Source organism: Sceloporus undulatus, chromosome 4 (assembly GCF_019175285.1).
Source record: "Sceloporus undulatus isolate JIND9_A2432 ecotype Alabama chromosome 4, SceUnd_v1.1, whole genome shotgun sequence".
NCBI lineage: Eukaryota > Metazoa > Chordata > Lepidosauria > Squamata > Phrynosomatidae > Sceloporus > Sceloporus undulatus.
In genome coordinates, this window is record NC_056525.1 from 19806305 (window position 1) to 19819461 (window position 13157).

General features: G+C 42.9%; 1 long non-coding RNA gene across 1 annotated transcript; it reads right to left on the reverse strand.

Annotated features, from left to right (window-relative positions):
- Positions 1-5329: 5329 nt before the first annotated feature.
- On the reverse strand, positions 5330-12315 carry LOC121929421. Its single transcript, XR_006103669.1, has 3 exons — positions 12176-12315; positions 9596-9700; positions 5330-5801 (listed from the first exon to the last, which is right to left on the reverse strand). It is a non-coding gene; the product is annotated as an uncharacterized LOC121929421 (long non-coding RNA).
- Positions 12316-13157: the final 842 nt, after the last annotated feature.

A 13157-nucleotide genomic window follows, 5' to 3' on the forward strand; every position in this document is an offset into this window, starting at 1 on the left:
TTGCTTCCAGCAGCAAGGCACTTTTCAGGAGGCTTTTTTTCTTTGCAAATGCTACAATGCGAATGTTACAAACATTTCTCTTTGTAAATTGGCAAATTGATACAGAATGCTTTTGCTACTGTCTGTAAGGAATTCAGGGGTAGCTGAGGGAAAGCAAAGAATGCATGGCATCCTTTTCTGACATTCCGAGGTGAGGAATTTAAATTATTATTATTATTATTATTATTATTATTATTATTATTATTATTACATGTGTATGAGGCACTCTGGGGTGGCAAGGAGGGAGGATGCAGGATGCAGAGATGGCATTAGATTGCATTTTGGGGTTGGAAACTGGGCCAAGGGAAGATCCATAACCTGCAGTGACCCAAATACCCACAACACACACACACACACAGGAGGTTTTTAAATTTGACAAAATATGTGCATACTGGTGCCTGGCTTTTTTAAGAAAAAGGAGGGGGGATGCACACTTCCGATTGCCTAATGGGTGCAGGAAACGTCACCTATGATGAAAGCGGAACTGAATTTGATTGACAGCAAAGGCGCCTTCATTTTAAACTGATTTCTCTGCAGGAGCTTAGAGGGCATTCAGGGTTAAAATACCCTGATTGAGGTAGTGGGCACTTGCTTCCAGAAGGATTCCGGGGGGGGGGGGGGGGGGGGGGGGGGGGCGAATCTTCCCAGTTCCTAAGTCTTTTCCAACCAAACCAAAAACTATCTTTAAAGCAGTGCAAACTCCCCAACACAGCAATTTCCATGTTGCCAGAGAGCAGGGGAATAACCAAAGATGTGTTCAGCTCCTTTTCAAGAGGCTGGATATGCTGCCCTGTAGATGTTTGTGACAGCACCCCCAGCTGCTGGAAATAATATGGACATGACCCTGCTCATCCCTTTGTTGTCTGGTAACATGGAAATGGCTATGGTGGCAGGAGGCTGTACTGGTAGGCTTTGGGAGAGACGTAGCTACATAGATGTAGGTTTTGGGAGAAGATTAGCTACATCAGGTATTATCATCTCCTGATGCAGAATCTCAATCGGTGGTGGTGGTGGTGCTTTACCTTCAAGTTGTTTCCAATGTATGGTGACCCTAAGGTGAACCTATGACAGGGGTTTCATGGCATTATTTGTCCAGAAGATGGTTTGCCGTTGCTTTTCTCTAAAGCTGAGAGAGAATGTGACCTGCCCAGGGTCACCCTTGGGGTTTTCTATGGCTGAGTGGTGATTCAAACTGTGGTCTCCAGAGTTGTAGTCCAACACTCAAACATTATACCATTCTGGCCCCCATTAGGACCATTTATAATTCCATAAAAGGATACAAAACTGCAAGTCCTCAATACCCTATTGGATGTTTTGACTCATTTCAGAGCAGCTGCAGAAAGTGGAAACCAGAAAATTTTACATTCAGACTTGATTTTTTTTTAAAAAAAATCCTTTGTGTTAGTCACTTATTGCAGTAAACACATGACACAGATAGACAAACAACACACATTTTTATTGCATGTGATCTAGAATCTTGACTTTTCCTTTTTAAAAAAGCGGGGAAACTGTATTTTCATTGCTATGAAGGAATCCCAGATTCTTATCTAGTCTCTGTCTGGAACAAAGAAAAAGAATAGTGTCCATTCTAAATTCCTAGACAGCCCCTCAGTTTTCTCCATTAATCCCCTTTCCTGCTCTTCTCATTGCTGTAGCCTGTAGGAACAGCAATTAACGTCTGCTACAATTTCCTCATTATTATAATGACAGTTCTCAGCAGAATATATGAGAGGCATCAGCAGTGATGCCCAGATGCTGAAACCATACGATGCCACATGGAAAATCAGAGCGTGGTATAAAAACACCACTTTTATATCATGCAGCTGGATCTGCATAATGCCCTGGCAATTTATCAGCCTTTAGCATCTGGTCTTTCACTGTCAATCTTTGATTTGTAGAATCCAATGTCTTCAATAATAATAATAACAACAACATAAGCCTGCTCCCTCCCCCATCCCAAGCAACAGAGACAAGGGAAGAGGATGCAGGCCAATTTTGTGTACATTGGAGACTCAAGCTGTATTTGTACAATATAATTCTAAGTTTATATGTTTATATTATATTCACTGCCATGGTTCCAGCCTAAAGAATCCTAGAATATGTAATTTTATTAAGTACTGAAAATTCTGTGGTAAGGAGTTCTGGTCCATTCTGATGTATCTATAATCCAGATATCATGAATTCCAATCAACACCTTAGAATTAAAAGTATTTAATCCACAGCTCCTCTCTTCTCAGGAGACTTTGGTATCTCTAAGTTCTTCACCAAACTGCAGATTGCAGAATTCCTTAGGATGGTCTCAAGTCAACCAAAGTAGGATGAAAGCAACATGTTGTGTAGATAAACGTTAAGCCCTGCCCAACTCATCAGATATACATCAAAGTAATGAGGGCCAAAATTGGATGGGATTTCAAGAGATTTTACCTATGCAAATACATTCCAGGCCAAGAGATGGACTATTTTCATCAAACACCTTCACAATATCCTTCCCAAAGTGGCCAAAAAACAGTATACCTGTACTACTGTATACTTGTAAACCACTAAAAATATGAACAACAACAGAGCTGGTGAGTGATTGCCTCAAGCTGTCCTTGTAGGCTCCTTAGAATTGCCAGTGTGGCCATTGTGTGAAGCAAGATGCTGGACTACTATAACAAGTGTGGGGAACTCTTTTTAAGTTCAGGACCCATTCAGTTTCAGAGACATTCTCAGGGACCACTTTCTAGTGTTAGGTGGAACCAAATGCAAAAGTACGAGACCAAAAAAGCTGGCATAGAGCTCCTCCGGACAGAGTAAATGTTGCAGGAGGTTGTGGCATTTGTAGCTGTAGTTCTCCATTTTGTTGTCCAATGGCTGTAACTTTTTCTTCCCACATCCCAACTGGCTTTTTTTTTTAAATCAAGACATATCAGATCAAAAAATGTCCCAGGTCACATGTGGCTCTATTGTTGTGGTTCATGAAGAGGTTTTTTAGGCCTTTTCCCAAATAATATTTACAGTATTGTGAGATAGGTTGCAGTGTTTGCATGTCAGGCAGCTGCAAGATGGATTCTTTTAACCTCATCTCCCTCTTTCCCCCCTGTATCCTTTTATTTCCCCTTTGGATTACACCATCATAGGGCATCGGCACCTCAGTAAAATAATGAAAGAGCACTTCTCTGTGGAAATGCTGTTTCACTGTTTCACTGATGCACAGAAGCACAGTGATTCTAAAGACTTTATGACACAAGGCTAAAAAGTGGAATTTTACCAGGATAATAGTGTCATTGATTAGTATTTATCACATGACACTATGTCCATCCTGCTGCTGCCTTGCATTAATTACTGTAGTGTGTCTTTTAATTGATGGGCAAAACCCATCACTTAGGCCCTCAGGCTCACTGATATTCCATCACTGCCTTTGTGTGATAAGTCCCTTCTGCTGCAGTTCTGCTTCTCAGGCAGTCAGTCACATGGTGTGAGTGGGTATGTGAGTCTGCTCCTTTCTTCCTGCTCCCTTCCACTTTGCCATGATTGTGGCTGAAGCAGCTTCCCAAAGCAACCTTCTGTGTGCATATTCAGCTGGCTTCAGGAGGCAGTTAGTGGCCATGATCACTTGTGCTGGGCTTCTATGTGAATGTGCACACAGCAACCCCATGCTTCAAGATCAGGGAGGAGGAGTGATTGTGACTACCAACACCTTCCCAGAGCCAAGATCGCTCATTCCCACCTTTTCTCTTTGATTATGGCAATCAACACTACAGAAAAAAGATCACCTGACTGTGGATCACTATGACGGGGGAAAGAAATGATGCCAAACAAGTATTCTTCCATTCGGGGAGGCGTTACAAACCGCCGCTTTGCGGCGGTCTGCCGGCGCTGCTCTTTGCTCCACGAGGGAGTAGCAGCATACAAACCACGCGACTCCCTCGCGGAGCAAAAAAGGAGCTCCAAAATGGAGCTTCTTCCTGCGGCGCCATTATGACGTCGTGAGGCCCCCATGGCACACCCGCGACGTCATAACCGCCACGACCCATCTGGACGCTATGCGTCCAAGATGTAAACATGGCAGCGGCCGTGTGGAACAGCCGCTGCCATTTGTCACGGACTTAGTCCATGATAGGGAAAGGGGCGTCTAGAAGAGACGCCCCTTTTTTAAAATGGGACGTCCTGAGGACGTCCGAAATGGTGGTCTATAACCCGCCTTAAACTAGTACAATTCTGGTGGGACAGCAGGCTGGTGTGATAAAGTCCTAAGAAAAATTACAAAAAAAGTAGGAACAACCTCAACAAACCAGTTCTCCAGTTTTAATAACTTTCTAGTCAGGATCCAAGAAATCACTATGTCTGGCAATGAACAACTTTAAAAAAGGTTGACAGGAAAACAAGTGGATGCAGAGGCGACAACATCCAGCAATATTCATGAAAAACAAAGGAGCTGTACTGTGAGAGCTTGCACTTCTTCAGATCTTCCTGAAAGGGCACTATATTTGAACTCAAGCTCTTATGACAATAATTAAGCTTTATGGAAGGTATTTCAATCTTTGAGAATGAAAAATCACCATACAAAAGCTAGGAAAGCTCTGAATAGTGGTGTCACAGGGAAGGCGATGTGGCCATCCAAGAAGCCCTGGATGCTGGATCTGGGTCCCAGGAAAGCCATATTCATCCACCAAAGATCGGAATTCTCCACTCAGGAATGCTATCTGGGTGTTTTGAACAGCTAGACAAATTCTTAAAGGCTCTTGGTGTACTCAGATAAAACACCACCACAGTTATTCCTGCATTGTATGGTATTCAACAATGATGAAAAAAATATTTCATAGAACTTTGGACAGTATTCCAATATTATATTGGTATGGTTCAAACAGATTGGAGCAAGAAGGCAAACTAGGAACCTTATTGTACATAATTTTTTTCTTCGTTATGGGCATAGGAAGGGGACACTCGGGTCTATGCGAGTCTGAGAAAAAATGCATTTTACCGCACCTCAAAGAAGTTTATCGCACTGGCCCTAAAATTGGCCCAGTGCATTCTAAAATGTGCGCACGCGGGGGTGCGCACAAAACAAGATGGGGCTAAGAACCCCATTTTACCACACACTGGAATGCCACCTTTGCCGCCGGGCATTCCAATTGCATCCCCGTTCCATTCCAGAGGGTGCCATTTCTGAGAACTGTTCTAAAGCGTTCTCAGAAATGGCGCCCTTTGGAACGGAATGGGGACGCAATTGGAACACCCGGCGGCAAAGGCGGCATTCCAGTGTGCAGTAAAATGGGGTTCTTAGCCCCATCCCATTCTGTGTGCACCTGCGCGCGCACACATTTTAGAACACACTGGGCCCGTTTTAGGGCCAGTGTGATAAACTTCAAAGTGTCCTCAAAATGGCCCCATTCTGTCACCCAGTGCCAAGCCATTCCCATTCAGGACTGACAAGTGTCCTTTGCTTCGGTCAGAAGACTGAAGGGGCCATTTTGAGGACACTTTGAGGTGCAGTAAACTGCGTTTTTTTTCTCAGACTCACGTGGCCTCAAGCATCAAGGGGGAAAAAGTATCCGATAAGGTCCTAGACTGCAGCCTATCAATGGACCACCAACCATTTTCTGGTGGTCCATTGCTGGTTGTTAGTTTATTCACCAGCATGTAATACATCTTACTCATGTCTTCATTCTCAGAAGATCCTGAACATGCTGTCTTGCTCCTTCAACTGTAAAATGCATGGGTGGGTTGTGGAGATTCTCATAAAAGAAAAGTCTGCAGTCTGCTCTCACTGGATTTAAATTCTGCAATAAAAAGAATGAAAATGTCAGCTGGCCATTCCGTCATACCTAAGGGACTGGTACCATTCAGTTTATAACCACAAGGTGGCAACCTAAGAAGTCTCTCTTTTCAGTTAAACGTGTATATATGAAGCCTTCAAAATTGAAAGATTTATACAGACAAATGTTTGAGCAATGAGAGCAATGTCCCCCATTGCAATGGAGACAAAACATTTCATCACTGACTTGAAATTGCAGTTAGTGTTGGCTTCTTGCAACACAACAAAAACATCTTCATCTCCTACTTCTGAAATGTTATTAGGTAGTATGTTAAAAAAAAAAACCCAAACCCCAGCCATTTTCCCCTTAAACTTTTATAAATACATTTTTCTTTCTAAACTTATTTTACCTTTAAGTATTTTCTCATAGTCTATAGCAACATCCTTTCAGTTGGCAGCTGCATTTGTATCAACATAAGTAATTCAATTCTAAGACATAGCCATGTTAGTCTTAATCTGTATGTGAAGGGATATTGCAGAACCTTTGAGACTAAATGAGAGAAAGGAGCTCACAGTGTAAGCTTTTTTAGACTGAGCATACATCTACACTGTAGAAATAATGCAGTTCGAAACCACTTTAGGTGCCATGGCTGCATCTTACAGAATCCTGGAATTTGTAGTTTTGTGAGACACCAGCACTCTTTGGCAGAAGAAGCTAAAGACCTTGTAAAACTATATTTCTCAAAACTCCATTGGGTGGATGTGTGTGTGTGTGTGTGTGTGTGTGTGTGTTGTGCCTTCATTTCCAATTTATGGTAACCCTAAGGTGAACCTGTCATGGGATTTTCTAGGCAAGATTTGTTCAGAGGAGGTTAGTCATTGCCTTCCCCTGAGGCTGAGAGCATGTGGCCTGCCCAAGGTCACCGAGTGAGTTTCATCGCTGAGCTGGGAATCGTACCCTGATCTCCAGAGTCATAATGACAAACTGAATGACAAACTGATTTCCAGAGTCAGAGTGACAAACTGAATTATTTCTACAGTGTAGATGCACCATCAGTCTGTTTATTCAGATGCATCTGATACAGTAGACTCCGCAGTTGTGCAGATGGGCAGCTCCATGCCACTTGTTTTTGCTCTGGAAGGAGGCCACGGCAACCAGATGCCGCGGCCTAAGAAAAGACAAAAAAGTCTCCATAGGGGCACCATTGTCATTCAAACAGACACACACACAACATATTTTCCTCTTTCGAAATTAAGACAGAAATGTTAGTTAAAGGTACTGTTGCTAGATCAAGTTGAAATAAGGGAATTATGAGGGAATTACAGAGCTGGAATAAGGAAAATTTAATCTATCCAACTTGTTTTTAGCCAGATGGTAGATGCAGAGTGGAGGATGAGCCCTGGCACAATAACAACTGGGAATGAAGGAGGAATTTAACTAAGTAAATATATAGCGCCCTCACCCCACCCCACCTGGAGAGTGGGAAGCCTGCTGTGCATAGAATCATAGAATCATAGAATCATAGAGTTGGAAGAGACCACAAGGGCCATCCAGTCCAACCCCCTGCCATGCAGGAAATCCAAATCAAAGCATCCCCAACAGATGGCCATCTAGCCTCTGCTTAAAGACCTCCAAGGAAGGTCTCCTCACTGTGTTCTCCTCACTGAGGTGGAGATTTGCACACAACCTTTTTTGTTTTGTGCAAAGTCCACACAAATGGGAGGATTTGCACCTTTCTCTCCCAACTGGAGATGACTCGTGAAAACTGGAGACTCAGAGCCAGGACCAGAAATCTGGCAACCTTTTTTATATGTACTCTGGAACATTTAGATTACTATGCAATCAAATGACTTAAATCTACCTTTATAGGTCTTCACTTTAGCACTGCCTTTCTAGTTATGGGCATGTAAATGCCTGTTGCTATTGTTGTTTGCATTCGAAAAGAACATTTCCTCTTCTCCCCCAGCTTGAATTGGTTTTCCCTGCCTCTCCTAGCACTAAATATCTTCTCTAAACATTGTTAAACATATGCCTCACCATGAAGAGTAGGTTTTTATAAACAAAATGCACCTTGAATGGACTCATTTTCTGTGCAATAAAATTCTATGACTTAAACATAATTTAAGTGAAGTGAGGTGCAGGGATGTCTGTTGCCTGACATTATACAGGCTGGTATGGAAGTAATCAGAATATCTGCAGCTGTCAAATGACATTTTCCATTGTTTAACAGTGTTTAGCAGATAAATAGGTTTGTTAAGAGCCACAGTCCCGTCAGTGACATATACAGGTACAATATCACATCATGGCCGAGATCCTGTGTGAAATAGTCACGTAGAAGTTCTACATGCTGCTCATTCAAACTTCCTCCCTAGATTTCCACTCATCTGCTACAGCCTCCATGCACAAGGCCTTTTGTGGCTGGTGGAGAGTTGGGGGTGGGATTGGAGAAGCATTTGGCTATGTTCCTGAAGCCAGAGGTTAAATTATTGCTTAGAGCTGCCAAGGTCCTCCAGAGGCCTCAGCAGATGATGTTATCATTTTATGTCTGTCTTCAGGGACATAACCAGACACTCCTCCAATGCTTTCTTCCACTAGCCATGATATGGCTCATGTTTGGAGCAGCTCAAAGGTAGGCCCAAGGGTAGGCTTTGATTGTTGCAGAGGAAGAAAGGAAATTCTGGCCTCTGTAACAACAAAAATATGACACATATGTCTAAGGTGAATTTATGTGCATGTATGCCACTAATAGGATGCCTAGTGGCATCATTAGTGGAGTGCAGGGATTCAGATCTCAATAATTGACACCCAAGTGGGGGGTGTACATCAAGTGGAGCTGGCACAGCAGCTGGGTGAGCAATAAAGAGTGTTGTGTCCCTTTCTTGCATGTCCAGCAGCCATGTGAGACCTTAAACAGCTGTAAAGAGCTGCAGCACCATGTCTCCAGCAGCAGTATGAGCAGCCATGCCAGATCCCAAAGGGCCATTGGAGGCTGCAGCATGGTCCCCATATGTAGCAGTTGCTGGAGGAACAAGCGAGACACAGGGGAGAAGGAGGGAAGGTTGCCGAGCAGTTCAGTTCCCCACTGTCCTCCTGCACCAGGTGTCACCAAGAACAGGGATGCCATTGTGGATGCCACCTATGTCTGTTCATTTGTGGACACTGCAGAAGAAAATATTCAGCACCTCCATCCACTATAAGCCCCTGCTCAGTTAACAATTAATTGAATGGGTTTGCTCTAGCTAGAACTATCAACATCATTCAGACCAACCTGTTTATTCTAGAACTGTCACTGTAGCATTGTCATCCAAAAATATGGAGAAAAAAAATAAATATAAAGATGTTAACTTTCCAATACACATCTGGGATAAAAATAGGCTCCAAGATTTAAAGGTGCATCCCAGATATGAAAAAGGTTAGAAAGAACTGCTTTAAAAATCTCTAATATTATGAGGATTACTGCAGAAGTGTTTAGGGGAAGTAATTGCTTGGTTGTGTATTACTTTGCTCTTTGACGTCTTAGATGTTCTGACCTTTTGCCAAAAGTCTAAGCCTGATGCAAGAGCATTTGCGTGTGCCATCAAAGAACACAGCAGTCAATGGCAGTTCTCCTGAAGAGCACAAAATCTGCCTCAAATACAAATAAAGTAAAAGCTTTCTATTTGCTTGTTTAGCAAAGTGGTATTTGTTCCTTGCTTAGTAATAAAATATTTACTTTGGTTGATAGCCGATAAGTTAATGCCTCTGGATGAAATTATCCATGGCCAAAGTACAACCATAGAAGCAGTACAGTAAACTACAAACAGCAAACCGATAAGCACCTCATGCCATTCCTGGATGTTTATGCAAAGGTGAGTATCCTCAAAAGCATTCTCAAGCAAGAGGATGTGGACTTCGACAGCAGCACATTCATTTCTTGTTTGTCTCTGAGCATTTGAAAATACAAATGGCAAAGTTACATAAGGCTAGTGTATGTGCTATAATAATAATAATAATAATAATAATAATAATAATAATAATAATAAATTATTTATTTATTTATAGCCTGCCCAATCATAAGGAATCTGGAGAGGTTGCAGTAATAAAAACACATACAGAATACAATAAAAATTCAACATTAGCCCCTTCCCTCCCCCTCACTCCCTCCAGGCTGGACGATGGAAGTTGCCATGGAGGGAGGGCTCCTTCTCTTGAGGGCAGTATTTGAAAATTTGAGGTGCCTGCAGCTGAGCACTCATTTATTTGTCACTTCAGAGGAAGGCTTCGTCTACACTGCAGAATTAATGCAGTTTGACACCACTTTAACTGTGATGGCTCAATGCTATGGAATTCTGGGATTCCTAGTTTTGGGAGCTATTTAGCCACCTCTGTTAGAGAACTCCAATGCCACAACAAACAACAAAATCCAGGATTCTAAAAGATAGAATTAGATTGAATGATTTAAACCTTCAGGGTGGTAGATTTTGATTGTACATTCAAAGGAACCTCTTGACAAAGCAGTTCAGCAATAGAACCAAATGCTTAGGGAGGTGGTGGAAACTCCTTCACTGGATTTCTTCAAAAAGCGAATGGACAACTACCTGCTGAGAATGCTCTAGCTCAGTGGTTCCTAACCTTTTCTGTGCCCCACACTCCTAGGAAATGTGTGATTAATGTTCGCACTGCCTAAAAAGTGATATCACATTTGAAGAAGTCTAATTTCTAATTTTTTTAACCACAAATTGAACCATATACAATACTTTGAAGGAACAAATTGAAGTTTTTTTTAAAAATAAGCTTTTAACTCAGTCCATAAAATGCAGTCTAAATTGAGCAATTAGATTCTAAATTATTCAGAAAAAGGTGAATAATTACTTGTTACCTGTCACTCAAAGATACAAGTCACTCTTTGTCACACACCCTGAAATTTCATCTCATATTCCCTGGAGGTGCGGGCACCCCAGGTTGGGAACCCCTGCTCTATCTGGAGATCCTGCATTGAGCAGGGGGTTGGACTTATATGGCCAACTCTTCCAACTCCACAATTCTGTGAGGACTGTGAGGGATCTGTCCAGCTGCCTGTTCGCGGCATGCCCTTCAACCTGGAGAGCACTGAAAATGTAATTTTCCAGTATCCCAACCCTTAGCACTTTGTAAACCCTTCAGTTACCATGCTGCCTGGCAGCAAAGGCAAGTTTTTGATGAATGGCATTGTCAGATATTGTTACAATGACAGAGCTCCATCATTGCAGTTACCTCGCACAATGCAGGCCAGTATTTTTAACACCACTCAGAAGCTGATAAGGCTCCCAGAATGGCTTAAAATAAAATCAGTGCAAACCATAGCAATAACAATAATGAGCATCAATAAAGTAAAGACAAGCACATACTCAGAGTAATAAGTTACCAAGAGGTAAAGGGTTTTTTTAAAAAAATTCAACATAAAATACAGTATCGTCGCTCCATGCTGTCTGTGAAGTTCTGGTAGCTGTAGTCCAAAAAAGTTAACACTTTCAAACAGTTGTTTCAGTGCATATTTTGACACTCCACATTTTCAGTTATGCTCACATTTTCTAAGAAGTCTTTCTGGCTATAAATACTTGCTTTCTGTTGGAACAAACATGGCACATGCAGTTTATCTCTCCAAGAAGTTTGCATTCTGACCAAAGCAGCAGTTATTCTAAGAATCACGTACAGGTCTGCATTGCTTATTAAACCATATCCTAATGGGGGCATTATATCATTTGTTGCAAAGCTCAGATTTGAATTTAACTGCAAGGTTTAATCAAGGTTTGTGATCTATGGGCAGGAGCTTGCTGGCCAGCTCCGCAAAATCCTTTTCTGTATACTAGAACCTGGGGACGCATAAAGCAGCAAGTAAAAGCGAAAGGATTGCTAATAACCATTTGAACTGAATGCTGAGCTAATCAAATTGACAAATTAATTTGCTTTAGCAAATTGCTCCAGTCCAAACAGCATATCACATGATATAAGCTTTAAGGGCACAACAGTTTGATACATGGGTCAGGTAAAAGATTGCATGTCTTGTTGGCTAAACTCAGTTCAAAGAATCCTGTTAAGCTTCTTTTATTCATCATGCCTGAAAAACAACATCCTAGGGCAGGGCTGGGGAACCTTAGGTCCTTAAACTGAGGTTCAGCCTACCTGCGGCCCTGATCCAGCCCTCTGGGCTGGAGGTTTGAGGCAACTGAACTTTTCCAGGTTCTGCCATAGCCTCAACTCCACTGCATTGGTTAGTCTGTTTAGATATAGGCTGGCATCCTGTTAGTGATGTTTGGGCATGTTAAGTGTAATTTACACATGCATAAGTCTCACTTTGGGTCCAGTTTACACTTGCCAGAATACTCTGGGCTGCCCCCAGATTATTCTGGTCCCAAATTCCCCCCAAATTCTCCCCTTACCTGCTTGGCTCTTGCAGTGAACGAGCAGCTGCCTTCCCACAGGCCCCTGGTCATTGCCTGACACCACTGCTGAGGTTAGAATGAGGTGCCTAGCCTCTGTGCACTCTGGTTATGTTCCAGCACCTTTTAAGCTAATGTCCAAATGCATTTCCAGGAGTACCTCAAAGCACATTAGTGTCCATTGTACATTGGGCCATGGTACATCAGTCACTCCACCATTGTGCAACAGGTGCCTGTGTGTTGCAACATAATCTACATCAGTGGTTTCTATACTTTGGTCCTTTAGGTGTTTTGGAGTTAAACTCCCAGAAATTCCAGCTTTTTTGACCAACAGTCAGTAATTCTGGGAGCTAAAGTGCAAAACATCTGGAAGACCAAAGTTTGGGAACCATTGCGCTAGATCAGGCCTGCTCAACCTATGGCCCAGGGGCTGCATGCGGCCCCGCCAAAGGATTTCCGGCAGCCCACGAGGATGAGGATGTGGAACAACTTCAAAGCTCCTCCACTGCTTGGCCTCCTCCTGAGGAGAGGGCCATGTGGAGGAGGAAGAAGAAAGGCAAACAGTTATCCCACAAGGCTCCTCCACTGTCTGGCTTTCTCCTGAAGAGAAAACCATGTGGCAGAGGAGGAGGATGGACAAATGCTTGCTCTGCAAGGCTCTTCCACTGCTCGGTTTTCCCGAGCAGAGTTGTGGAGAAGGAGAAGACTATGTGGAGGAGGAGGAGAAGGAGGACGGGCTAACACTTTCAGCTTTCTCCTGAGGTGAAGGCCAGGCAGTAGAGGAGGAGGAAGCCCAAACGCTTGCCCTGCAATTCTCCTCCGCTGCCTTGCTTTCTCTTAAGAAGAAAGCTAGAAGACCATTTGCCCTGCAACGCCCCTCCACTGCTTGGCTTTCTCCCAAGGAGAAGGCTAAGTGGAGAAGGAGGAGGAAGATGGGCAAACACTCACCTCTCAAGGCTCCTCTACTGCCCAGCTTTCTCCT